The following is a 13024-nucleotide window of genomic DNA, read 5'->3' on the forward strand; positions in this document are numbered from 1 at the left end:
CCATTGTTACAACCTCTCGATACACCACAGCATCATCTGCAAAAAGCCTCAGTGAACTTCCGATGTCATCCACCAGGTCATTTATGTATATTGTGAATAGCAACGGTCCTATGACACTCCCCTGCGGCACACCTGAAATTACTCTTACTTCGGAAGACTTCTCTCCATTGAGAATAACATGCTGCGTCCTGTTATCTAGGAACTCCTCAATCCAATCACACAATTGGTCTGATAGTCCATATGCTCTTACTTTGTTCAATAAACGACTGTGGGGAACTGTATCGAACGCCTTGCGGAAGTCAAGAAACACGGCATCTACCTGTGAACCCGTGTCTATGGCCCTCTGAGTCTCGTGGACGAATAGCGCGAGCTGGGTTTCACATGACCGTCTTTTTCGAAACCCATGCTGATTCCTACAGAGTAGATTTCTAGTCTCCAGAAAAGTCATTATACTCGAACACAATACGTGTTCCAAAATTCTACAACTGATCGACGTTAGAGATATAGGTCTATAGTTCTGCACATCTGTTCGACGTCCCTTCTTGAAAACGGGGATGACCTGTGCCCTTTTCCAATCTTTTGGAACGCTACGCTCTTCTAGAGACCTACGGTACACCGCTGCAAGAAGGGGGGCAAGTTCCTTCGCGTACTCTGTGTAAAATTGAACTGGTATCCCATCAGGTCCAGAGGCCTTTCCTCTTTTGAGCGATTTTAATTGTTTCTCTATCCCTCTGTCGTCTATTTCGATATCTACCATTTTGTCATCTGTGCGACAATCTAGAGAAGGAACTACAGTGCAATCTTCCTCTGTGAAACAACTTTGGAAAAAGACATTTAGTATTTCGGCCTTTAGTCTGTCATCCTCTGTTTCAGTACCATTTTGGTCACAGAGTGTCTGGACATTTTGTTTTGATCCACCTACCGCTTTGACATAAGACCAAAATTTCTTAGGATTTTCTGCCAAGTCAGTACATAGAACTTTACTTTCGAATTCATTGAACGCCTCTCGCATAGCTCTCTTCACACTACATTTCGCTTCGCGTAATTTTTGTTTGTCTGCAAGGCTTTGGCTACGTTTATGTTTGCTGTGAAGTTCCCTTTGCTTCCGCAGCAGTTTTCTAACTCGGTTGTTGAACCACGGTGGCTCTTTTCCATCTCTTACGATCTTGCTCGGCACATACACATCTAACGCATATTGTACGATGGTTTTGAACTTTGTCCACTGATCCTCAACACTATCAGTACTTGAGACAAAACTTTTGTGTTGAGCCAACAGGTACTCTGAAATCTGCTTTTTGTCACTTTTTCTAAACAGAAAAATCTTCCTACCCTTTTTAATATTCCTATTTACGGCTGAAATCATCGATGCCGTAACCGCTTTATGATCACTGATTCCCTGTTCTGCGTTAACTTTTTCAAATAGTTCGGGTCTGTTTGTCACCAGAAGGTCTAATATGTTATCGCCACGAGTCGGTTCTCTGTTTAATTGCTCAAGGTAGTTTTCAGATAAAGCACTTAAAAAGATTTCACTGGATTCTTTGTCCCTGCCACCTGTTATGAACGTCTGAGTCTCCCAGTCTATATCCGGCAAATTAAAATCTCCACCCAGAACTATAACATGGTGGGGAAATCTACTCGAAATATTTTCCAAATTATCCTTCAGGTGCTCAGCCACAACAGCTGCTGAGCCAGGGGGCCTATAGAGACATCCAATTACCATGTCTGAGCCTGCTTTAACCGCGACCTTCACCCAAATCATTTCACATTTCGGATCTCCGTCAATTTCCTTCGATACTATTGCACTTCTTACCGCTATAAACACGCCTCCCCCTTCACTGTTCAGCCTGTCTCTGCGGTATACATTCCAATCTGAGTTTAGGATTTCGTTACTGTTTACGTCTGGTTTCAGCCAACTTTCTGTCCCTAGTACTATATGGGCTTTGTGATCGTTTATTAATGAGAGCAGTTCTGGGACCTTTCTATAGACGCTCCTACAGTTTACTATTAGCACATTAATATTGTTATTCCCTGTTGCGTTTTGCCTACTCCTATCTTGCCGCGTCTCAGGAGGCGTCTTGGCGGGCCTAGGGAGGGGATTCTCTAACCTAAAAAACCCCGATGTGCACTCCACACGTACTCCGCTACCCTTGTAGCCGCTTCCGGCGTGTAGTGCACGCCTGACCTATTCAGTGGGACCCTACATTTCTCCACCCGATAGCGGAGGTCGAGAAATTTGCACCCCAGATCTCCGCAGAATCGTCTGAGCCTCTGGTTTAAGCCTTCCACTCGGCTCCAAACCAGAGGACCGCGATCGGTTCTGGGAACGATACTACAAATAGTTAGCTCTGATTCCACCCCGCGAGCGAGGCTTTCCGCCTTCACCAATTCCGCCAACCGCCTGTACGAACTGAAGATGACCTCTGAACCCAGACGGCAGGAGTCATTGGTGCCGACATGAGCAACAATTTGCAGTCGGGTGCACCCAGTGCTCTCTATCGCCGCCGGTAGGGCCTCCTCCACATCTCGGATGAGACCCCCCGGCAAGCAGACAGAGTGAACACTGGCTTTCTTCCCCGACCTTCTCGCTATTTCCCTAAGGGGTTCCATCACCCGCCTAACGTAGGAGCTCCCAATAACTAATAAACCCCTCCCCCCGTGTGCCTGCTCGGACCTTGCTGAAGGAGCAGCCACATGTCCCCTCACAGGCAGAAATTCTTCAGTTGATCAATGAAAGAAGGTAGTAGAAAAATTATGAGGGAAATTCAGAAGTACACTTAGGAACGAAATAAATAGGAAATGCAGGGAAACGAAACGGAAATGGCAGCAGTAAAAATATGAAGAAATCGAAAAAGAAGTGATTGTCGAAGAACTGACCCAGCATACAGATAAAAGCAAAAATTGTAATCTATTGTATTGTATGTTAACCGGGAGCCTAGAAACGACGGAGAAGCTCCGTCCTAGCCGCAGCCGTAGTGGTCCACAACCCCGCGACAACTACCGCAGTCCACTTCATCCCTCCGCCGCCTCACACCGAACCACTCTTTCAGGGTTATTGTGCGGTTCGGCCCCCGGTGGATCACCCAGGGAACGTCTCACACCAGACGAGTGTAACCCCTATATTTGCGTGGTGGAGTGGTGTACGCGTACGTGGAGATCTTGTTTGCTCAGCAATCCCCGACATAGTGTAGCTGAGGCGGAATAAGGGGAACCAGCCCGCATTCACCGAGGCAAATGGAAAACCACCTAAAAACCATCCATACACTGGCCGGCTCACCGGACCTCGACACAAGTCCACCGGGCGGATTAGTGCCGGGGACCACGCACTCCTTCCCAATCCGGAAAGCCGTCCGTTAGACCGCGCGGCTAACCGGGCGGGCAAAAGTAAAGATGTTTACATTAAGAGTTCAATGGGAATTTCAGTGTTAAATCCAGAGGAGAGACAGGATAAGAGGAATGAGTACATTGAAGACCTCTCAGGAGAAAGACTTGTCTGATGACGTCGCTATGGAAGAGACAGGGGATCGAGTATTGGAACCAAAATTTAAAAGTGTTTCGAAAGGCCTACGATTGAAATGAACATTTTTGACATGATTTTAACATTTTTGACTTAACAGAAACACAAACCACTAATACAAACGCACCAAACACTGTAGCGATGTACTTCGCCTCAGAGATCATTCATATCTAGGTTACATTGTGGATCGGATATACATATAACAATTATAAAATTATTTCTTTCATTACATCATCTTATTAAAACTATTACATTGCAAAATATATGACAATAACTTAAAATAAAATGGATAAGCTATAAATAACTTGCAGACTTAGTATGTATGTACTGTTTCTCCATAGTGCTATGGGACTTTTTAAAAATATTTATTAATAAGTGACTCAGAAAGTAGAAGGTAGAAGGAGTTACAATGAATCATCTAGTATACCTGCACAGCTCTTAAAGAAACTCATTGCCATCATCTAGACATTTTCGTTTAGTATTTTCTGTGCATGTTTTCTGGTGTGAGTACAAATTTTCAGCAATTTATAAAGTTTGAGTGTGTGGCTTTTGTGTTAGCAAAAGGGAATGTCCTGTGTCCTGAAAGAGTAGCTATGACATATTTATTGGGTGTGTTGCATCTAAATACATTATTGTGTTCTTTGAATCTAGTCTGAAAGCTTCATCCAGTCTGACCTACATATTGTACAGAACATTAACTACATTTTGTCTTGTATACACCTGTGTTGGAGAATTCGTCTTTATTGGTTTTTCTATTGTGTTACAGTCTATTGCCTAATTTATTGTCTGTAGAGAAAGCAACTCTTACACTGTATGGTCTCAATACATCAGCAACTTTTTGTGGAACAGTACCAAAGTAGGGAAGGCATACTGTCCTGGTGTCTGTCTTTGTTGTTCTTATTTATGTTTCTGTCTATTCCTTTCTTAACTTTCTTAAATATTTTCTCTATGAGTGTAGGTTGAAAACCATTTGCGGCTGCAATCTGTTGGATGACTTAAATTTCATTTTGGGCGTTTCCTTACTTAATGGCATTTTGTGTGCTCTGTGTAACATGAGTCTATAGGCTTCTAATTTGTGTGTGTGTGGATGGCATGAGGAAGCCTGAATATTTACATCTGTAGTTGTGGGTTTTCTATAAATATTAAATATATGGTCATTGTTTTTTCTGGTGATGGTTAGGTCCAAAAATTTTATTGAGTTCTGACATTCATATTCGCAAGTGAACTGAATGTTCTTGTGCATGCTGTTGAATGCCTGAGTTATTGCTTCAACATTTTGTTTGCTTCTCTCTGTTATCATTAATGTGTCATCAAGACATCTTTTGTGAAACTTAATGTATCGTATACATGAGCTGTTCTTATTGAATAATTTTTGCTGATGGTTAAAGAACATGTCAGCCATGGTCTCTAGAGCTCATTGCTGAGCCATTCTGTTGTTTGTATTCTTTATTACTGAAAATGAAATAGTTGTAATTAAATACCAGTTCAAGTAAATCAATGAATTCAACTATTTCAGCCACTGATAGTCTTTTGTGTGTTATGAGATGTTCAATCACTCCTACTGCTTGATCTACAGGAATGTTCGTGTATAAAATGGTACATCTAGTGATATCATTTGGCATATGGCAGGAACAGGAATGTTTAGTAGATCATGTGCTGGTTTATAGCTGTTTTCGACAGAGTAGTATGTTTCACCTGTGTATTTGTTCCTCAGAATCTCATTTAGATTATGTGTCAACTTGTAGCCTGGGCTGTTTCTGGAGTTAACACTTGGTCATGTAGGACAGTTCTCACTGTGAATCTTTAACTGAGGCGACAGTTGTGCTTTTGGGTTCATGGATACAGATCTGTATTTCTCTTTCTCAGTAAGTAAGAAGTCAGTTTTCTTCAAGAGTGTCTTCATCTCAGTTTGAAATTTGTCTGTTGAGTCTTTTTTATCTCATCAGTAATGTTTTTGTTGCAGAATTCTAATGTTTTCTCAATATAAGTCTGTTCATGTACAATCAACAATGTATTGTCCTTGTATGTTTTTGTTGCTATTGCTACATGTTTTTTAGTTTCTTGTTTATGGTTTTAAGAGTTTTACTTTTTTGGATTTTGTGCCATTGAGTTCTCGTTTTATTATACCGTTTACGTTATGCGCCATTGCAATTGTATTTCCGGACTAAGTTTACCGCAGAAAGGTCTGCAATGAAACTTAGAAAAACCACTTAGCAACACACACCTCAAGGACATAATAGTAGAAGAAAAGAATGCAGCAGATTCTACCAAGGTTGGCCATAACACAAAAATAAGTAAGGAAACGCTCCAAAATGAAATTGATGTCACCAGACAGATAGCAGCTACGAATGGTTTTCAAAATACACTCATAACGAAAATATCTAAAAAAGTTAAGAAACGAACAGGAAGAAACATAAATAAGAACAAGAAACCGACAGACACCAGGACAGTATGCCTACCCCTCTTTGGTACTATTTCACAAAATGCTGCTAATGTATTAAGACCATACAATGTAAGAGTTGCTTTCTCCACAGACAGCAAATTACACAATAGACTGCCACACAATACAAAAACCAATGAAGATAAATTCTCTGACTCTGGTATACACAAGATAAAATGCAATCAATGTTCTGTACAATATGCAGGTCACACTGGGCAAAGCTTTCGAACTAGATCCAAAGAACACATTAATGCACTTTGATATAACACACCCAGTAAATCTGCCATAGCTACACACATTCAGGACACAGGATATTCCCTTGATAACACATAGAACAATCTAATAACGCTTCAAAAAATGAACAAAGGCCAAAAACTCAACCTTTAAAAAAAACCTGGAAATTTTCATTCACAACAGCAAATATGGACAGAACATACTAAAAGAAAAAGCTGAGACAATGGCAATAAGCTTCTTTAATAACTTTGCAGCTACACTAGATGATGCATCATAACTCTTTTTATAGCGCTATAGAGAAATAGTGTGTCCATACTACGTCTACAAGTATATATATATATATATATATATATATATATATATATATATACAGGGTGGTCCATTGATCGTGACCGGGCCAAATATCTCACGAAATAATCGTCAAACGAAAAAACTACAAAGAACGAAACTTGCCTAGCTTGAAGGGGGAAACCAGATGGCGCTATGGTTGGCCCGCTAGATGGAGCTGCCATAGGTAAAAAGGATATCAACTGTGTTTTTTTTTTTTAAATACGAACCCCCATTTTTCAGGACTGGTTTTGAAAGCACGGGAAAGAATTGTCGCGTCACCCCCGGTCACCATAGTCACCAGATCTCAATGGTGTTGAGCCTTTGTGAATACTTTGAAGAGAACGGTATGTGATCGCTATCCTTCACCATAATTATCTGAACTTGCCACTATTCTGTATGGAGAATGGGTTAAGAACCCCTTGAAAAACTGTATTTATCCGTTCCGAGAAGCTTTAATTCATTTCACGCTATTTATTACGTATTTGTGGAGTCACCGAACGAAACATATTAGAAATATGCATCCTGATTTCTGGATTGCTTTCGGCAAAGGAGGTATTTACACAAGGTCTTTCAGAAAACACCTCTAAGCTTTAATTCGTTTCACGCTATTTATTACGTATTTGTGGAGTCACCGAACGAAACATATTAGAAATATGCATCCTGATTAATGGATTGCTTTCGGCAAAGGAGGTATCTACACAAGGTCTTTCACAAAACACCATGAAAAGGAAATCCACGAGAATCAGGCGTGAACGTGTAGGTGGACAAGTTTAAAACTTAGTGCCACGTCCAGTACGACTCATTCTAAGATTGTCTGTGGTGTTTTCAGCTCCCTACTGGCTTCGTACGTCGATTTTTTTGGCCTACTTCAAACGGAAGTGAATTATTTCAACTTTTTGCGCAGATACACGTGGCTGGCCGGTATTTTCTCCTTTGTACACACATCCTGTTTCTACAAAATGCAGAGCCACCTGCGGATGTTGTTGGCCTCCGAAGGTCCTTGATTGTATCTCTCAAATTTGATGACTAGACAACTGTTAAATTCTAACGTACGAAACACTTTAAGTATGGGATCCGCCATTTTCACACTGAACTTTTCACTTGCAAGTCATTGTGAAAGACCGGCTTCTGATTCACTGAAGTTGAGCAACGATCGAATTTTTGAACTTTATTTTACATTCTCTGTAATTCTCATCCATGAGTTTTTAAGCATTAAATAATTATAGCAGTCTGCAATCGTTTGATTATTCATTATAAAGTGCCCTATATATAGTTCCGCCAAGCTGCTTTAATGACACATGGGATTGTCATTTTGTGTTTAATGATGAACATTTAGTACGTAAATTTCAATTTTTGAAATAAAATCATTCCTCAGGATCGTACTTTAGGCGTATGTGCCCGTATTTGTAACAGCCAAAGTTAGGAAATAAGGACAATCAACATACTGGGTTACGTAAATAGTTGCAAGTAAATCTGAATGTCGTAGTATGTAGATTTAACGTATGGCAGTAACATCTGTAGTTCTCATGCTTTGTAAAACCCTTGAGATCCGGGAAAAGTATTCTACCTGTTTCTGACAAGATGCAACGAATTTCTATCTAAGAGCAGGATAATGTAAGCTACTTAAAAAAAAAAAAAAATAGGATGAGCGCAATTCGGTATTCAGACGATAGAGTATGAACCGGTTTGAAATCGAGTTGGGACACCCGGCGGATAGTGTGCGAGTAGTGTTGATGTTCCGTCCAGTGCATCTTGAACGACCTGATTTAATCTAATTCTGTTTCGTCCATCCAGCATTTCTGGATCTTTGTCGTGTGGCGAATAACGGAATAATTTGTCTGTGGTCAGGATAAATCATTCTGTGAGAGTTTTGTCATATCAAGAAAGAAATAGTTGACCTTTACTAAACCTACGAACTGGAAAAAAATGGTTCAAATGGCTCTAAGCACTATGGGTCTTAAGATCCGAGGTCATCAGTCCCCTAGACTTAGAACTACGTAAACCTAACCAACCTAAGGACATCACACACATCCATGCCCGAGGCAGGATTCGAACCTGCGACCGTAGCAGCCGCGTGGTTCCGGAACGAAGCGCCTAGAACCGCTCGGCCACAGCGGCTGGCCCTTACGGACTGGAACAGGGGAGAGTATTGAAAGCAATAGACTCGTATTGTGGGGCTATAATCCTGTAACAGTAAAGAGCATGTGCCTTATTCTGATTAAAGTGAACAAGGAACTATTGTAGTGAAGAAAGACAATAACGCACTATCGCATTCAGTTGTGCAATCAGGATCAATGACCAACTCCAAGAGCAAGGGAGAAACAATTCTTAACAAGGAAAGTACTCGTACCAGGAGTACGACGTCCGTCTTCGTAGCTTTGGTTGTTGTTACTGCTCCGATGCTACAAGTTTATAATAGAGGTAAGGCCTATTAATGACAGGAGTGATCGTTGTGGCATGCGTAATTACAGTTGTTATTTTGTAAGGCCACCAACAATAGTAGGTAACAAAGAATAATATATTGAAAAATCCTTGGTTGTTTTTCTGGTATGTGGAAAGGACATCCGGATAAAGGGAAAAAAGACGTAACTTTTAAATTCACTCGACTTTTACTTTCGTAATTATTTCACGTTGCTTTGCGGCAGCAAATGTAAGCTATATTGTTTTTCTGTACATATACCATACCTGTGTAAATTTAAATTTTCTTATTTTCTCTGTTTCCTCCACCAGTCCTATCTGGTACTGGTCCCAGACTGAAGAGCAATACTCACGTATCGGTTGAACGAGGGTTTTGCCCGCTATCTGCTTCGTGGGTAGACTACGCGTCTGAAAGTTCTTCCAACTTCATTCTTATTATGTAAAGTACAATTCCGGAAAAAAATGCAGAATCATCAAGAGCAAGGTCATTTTATTGATAAGTGAGAAGGCTGGTAGTTCAATGTTTAGCCGCGCAGGATTAGCCGAGCGGTGTAACGCGCTGCAGTCATGGACTGTGCGGCTGGTCCCGGCGGAGGTTCGAGTCCTCCTTCGGGCATGGGTGTGTGTGTTTGTCCTTAGGATAATTTACGTTAAGTAGTGTGTAAGCTTAGGGACTGATGACCTTAGCAGTTAAGTCCCATGTGATTTCACACGCAGTTTTAGTTCAATGTTTATACTAGTATATAATAACACATTCTGACCAAATGAAAGACAGACATGTCACAGTAAAGGGCGCCCCAACAGTCGTACCAATACAAAGTGTACCCCTATCTGGCGGCAACGCAGGGGTGTATCCTCGCACGCAACGACATAAAAGTGCCGGAAGTCATCCTGCTGTACATCTTCCCAAGCACCTTTTGTTGCCTTTTGTTGCAAATCGGTAACCGTTCTCGTAGGCCCTGCAGAACGCGTATGTTCCCACTTCACGTGCTCAGTTGGCGAGAGATATGGTGATCTTGCTGGCCAGAGACTGTACGCCATGAACAGCACGTTGCATCGCAACAGCGGTATGTGGACGTGCTTTGTCCTGTTTAGAAAGCACATCACCTTCCTGTCGAAGAAATGGCAGTAGCACGACGATAACAGCCTTTGCAATATAGCGGCAGAGCTGCACAGGCACCAAACGTGACCGCTAGTTATTACTGATGGCCCTCCACACCGTGAAGCCTGCGATGGAAACAGTGGGCCGCGGGCGAATGCAAGACCCAACATGTGGCCCCGTTCGAATGGCTGAAGCTGTTCAACAGAAGCACTTTGTATCATAGAGTGAATGTTGCAAAACCTGTTCACCTCTAAACTCATCACACTGCCTGCAGAGTCAAAACGGAGGATGCAGATATAGGCCTCCCGAGCGCCATGTCATTGCCGGTGACCGTGATAAATGAATCACAAACACTACAAATCCTCAGTGTGCCCATAGTTTACCGCGTTACCACTCAACACAGTCCTCGAGGGCGTTGCCTTTCTTTCCGGTACTTCATCGTATCATGCATTCACAGTGTCAGTCTCAGATTCCACTTGAAAATGGCACCAATATAAAAGCCGAAACAGGTCGTGGATTAGAATAAAGACCTTTTTAGCGTCTGGAGAGGTTGTTCTTTCATTAATTAAAGATTCACATTCCAATAGTACTTCAGAAAATCTTTCACATTTCAGACGTTGTGACATCTGGCTGACGAGTAGAACACAGTAAGTGCCTTAACCTGATTTCGCAGAAACTTCGCTCGGTGGAAGAGAGGTCAAAATAAACGAACATGTTTCACAGCTTATCCGTAGATACACTACCGTTTCTGAGAAAGCGACCTTCAAAGTTTTCGAGGTACTTTGTTCGTGGTCATGCGGTAGCGTTCACGCTTCTGGCGTACGGGGTCCCGGGTTAGATTCCCGGCAGGGTTAGGGATTTTCCCTGCCGCGAGATGACTGGGTGTTGTTGTGTCGTCTTCAACATCATCATTCATCCCCATTACGGTCGAAGGAAGGCAAAGGCAAACCACCTCCGCTAGGACCTTGCCCAGTCGGCGATGCGGGTCTCCCGCATCGTCCCCTACGCTCCTCGGAGTATAGGACTTCATCATCATCATCATGTGCTTTCTAGCAAGTAAAGCGTTAAACCGAAGCGGTGGCATAATAGCTAGCGTCGTGACTCCACACTTTCGTGGCCCGTGTTCGAAACCCGATTATTATTTTTATTTTAGTTTTCATATCTACTCATGTCCTTAGAAGATTACTCAGCGTATACTGAAATAAAACTGCAGTTATTCGTTTAGTAGTTGTATGTTTGGGGGATAAATTTTAAAAAAGTAAGTGAATGAGAAAATTATTTCAAATTACTGTCGGTGAAATTTTTGTAATGTATCTTGATTCATAATAAATTGCAGGAGACAGTTTTCGGAAAAGCCATCCGTTATGGGTGACACGCCGAAAAATTATTGCCAACGAGTGAAATCTTCAGCAGTGTTAATGACGTTTCTTTCCCGAGTGAAGAATGAACACAATAATAAAATAAAGGAATGAGTGTGTAAATTGATATAAGAATGAAATATAAGAATATGAGAATTCAAGTAGATTTCAATCCCTGAAAATACCACATCCAGATATATTACTTAATACATGCATGACACTTATTGTGAAACCCTGTTGCAATTTTACAAGTGATATAATGCCTTTATATCACCTAACTTGATAAAAAACATTGATGTAGTAATCTTCTACGGACTTGGGCAAATAAATGAAAAAAATAATAAATAAATAAAAACAATAATCGGGTTATGTACACACAGGGCGGAACTGACAGTCCGCAACGTAGCCACTGTCCTACCGTTTCAGCTGAAATTTTCGTGCGCTGAAAGGCATCTACGTTACGTCGAAAACTTTGACCGTCGTTTTCTCTGAAACCGTCGAGTATCTATGGATACCCGACACACATGTTCGGCTATGTTCACTCCTCCTCCACAGAGCAAAATTTCAGGGATATCGGGTTATAACACTCCTCGTGAGCTGGTACGTACGGACCTCGCCCCGGGTTGCACACAGCCTCAACTTGTCACGTACGGTCCTTACTGCGTACCCAAAGTAAAAGACGTGTCGCCTCACACGAGACGTTGTTTACTATCAGGGTGGGCCCTGTCCCGTACAGATGGCCGGACGCACACGCAGCGAGCCAGTGGACGAGACACACGACCACACGGTCTCACAGTAACGTATCGCCGTGTCTGGTGCTCAGGTGTCCGTTTGAATCCGCCTTGTGGCTCATTATTCGGCGCAGCACACTGACGATCCCGAGTCGCCTCGCCGGAAGGTCGGCGTGTTTGTTTTCCAAACAGTTGTGTAAACGCGACCCACTCCGGTCCTAGCGACGTAGAGGCGACCCGTTCGCCGCTCGCCTGCCGCCCAGTGACACGACCACGACACGACCCGGCGCGCCTGTTCGTTCCGGCGTGTGTCAGACCACACCTGCGGCTGCTGCTACCCACACCTACCGGTTTCCGACCCCCGCGCGATTCATTCAGACTCTGAGCGCACGTTTCTCTCCAGCTGCAGCTCTGTTACGGTTAGAACTGAATATCTCATTAAATTCAAATAAATCAGAAAGAGATAACGTGCTAATACATCTGATAACACATAAAGAATAGACTGAACATTATGAATCGGATTTAATCTCGAGACACATACACAGCGTAACAGAATTAATGGGTAACTTTTCCGAAACCTCTTAATAGTGTCTCATTCCGACGCATAAGTTTCAAATTTGGCTCAAATATTTGTACAACCTTCCTCTGTAACGCTGCAAACGTGTGCATCAAACAGCAAAGGTGTAGACAACTGCGAAAAACAGACCAGACCCAGAAGTTTGCCGGCCGGTGTGGCCGTGCGGTTCTAGGCGCTTCAGTCTGGAAACGCGTGACCGCTACGGTCGTAGGTTCGAATCCTGCCTCGGGCATGGATGTGTGTGATGTCCTTAGGTTAGTTAGGTTTAAGTAGTTCTTAAGTTCTAGGGGACTGATGACCACAGATGTTAAGTCCCATAG

This window comes from Schistocerca cancellata, chromosome 7 (assembly GCF_023864275.1).
Source record: "Schistocerca cancellata isolate TAMUIC-IGC-003103 chromosome 7, iqSchCanc2.1, whole genome shotgun sequence".
NCBI lineage: Eukaryota > Metazoa > Arthropoda > Insecta > Orthoptera > Acrididae > Schistocerca > Schistocerca cancellata.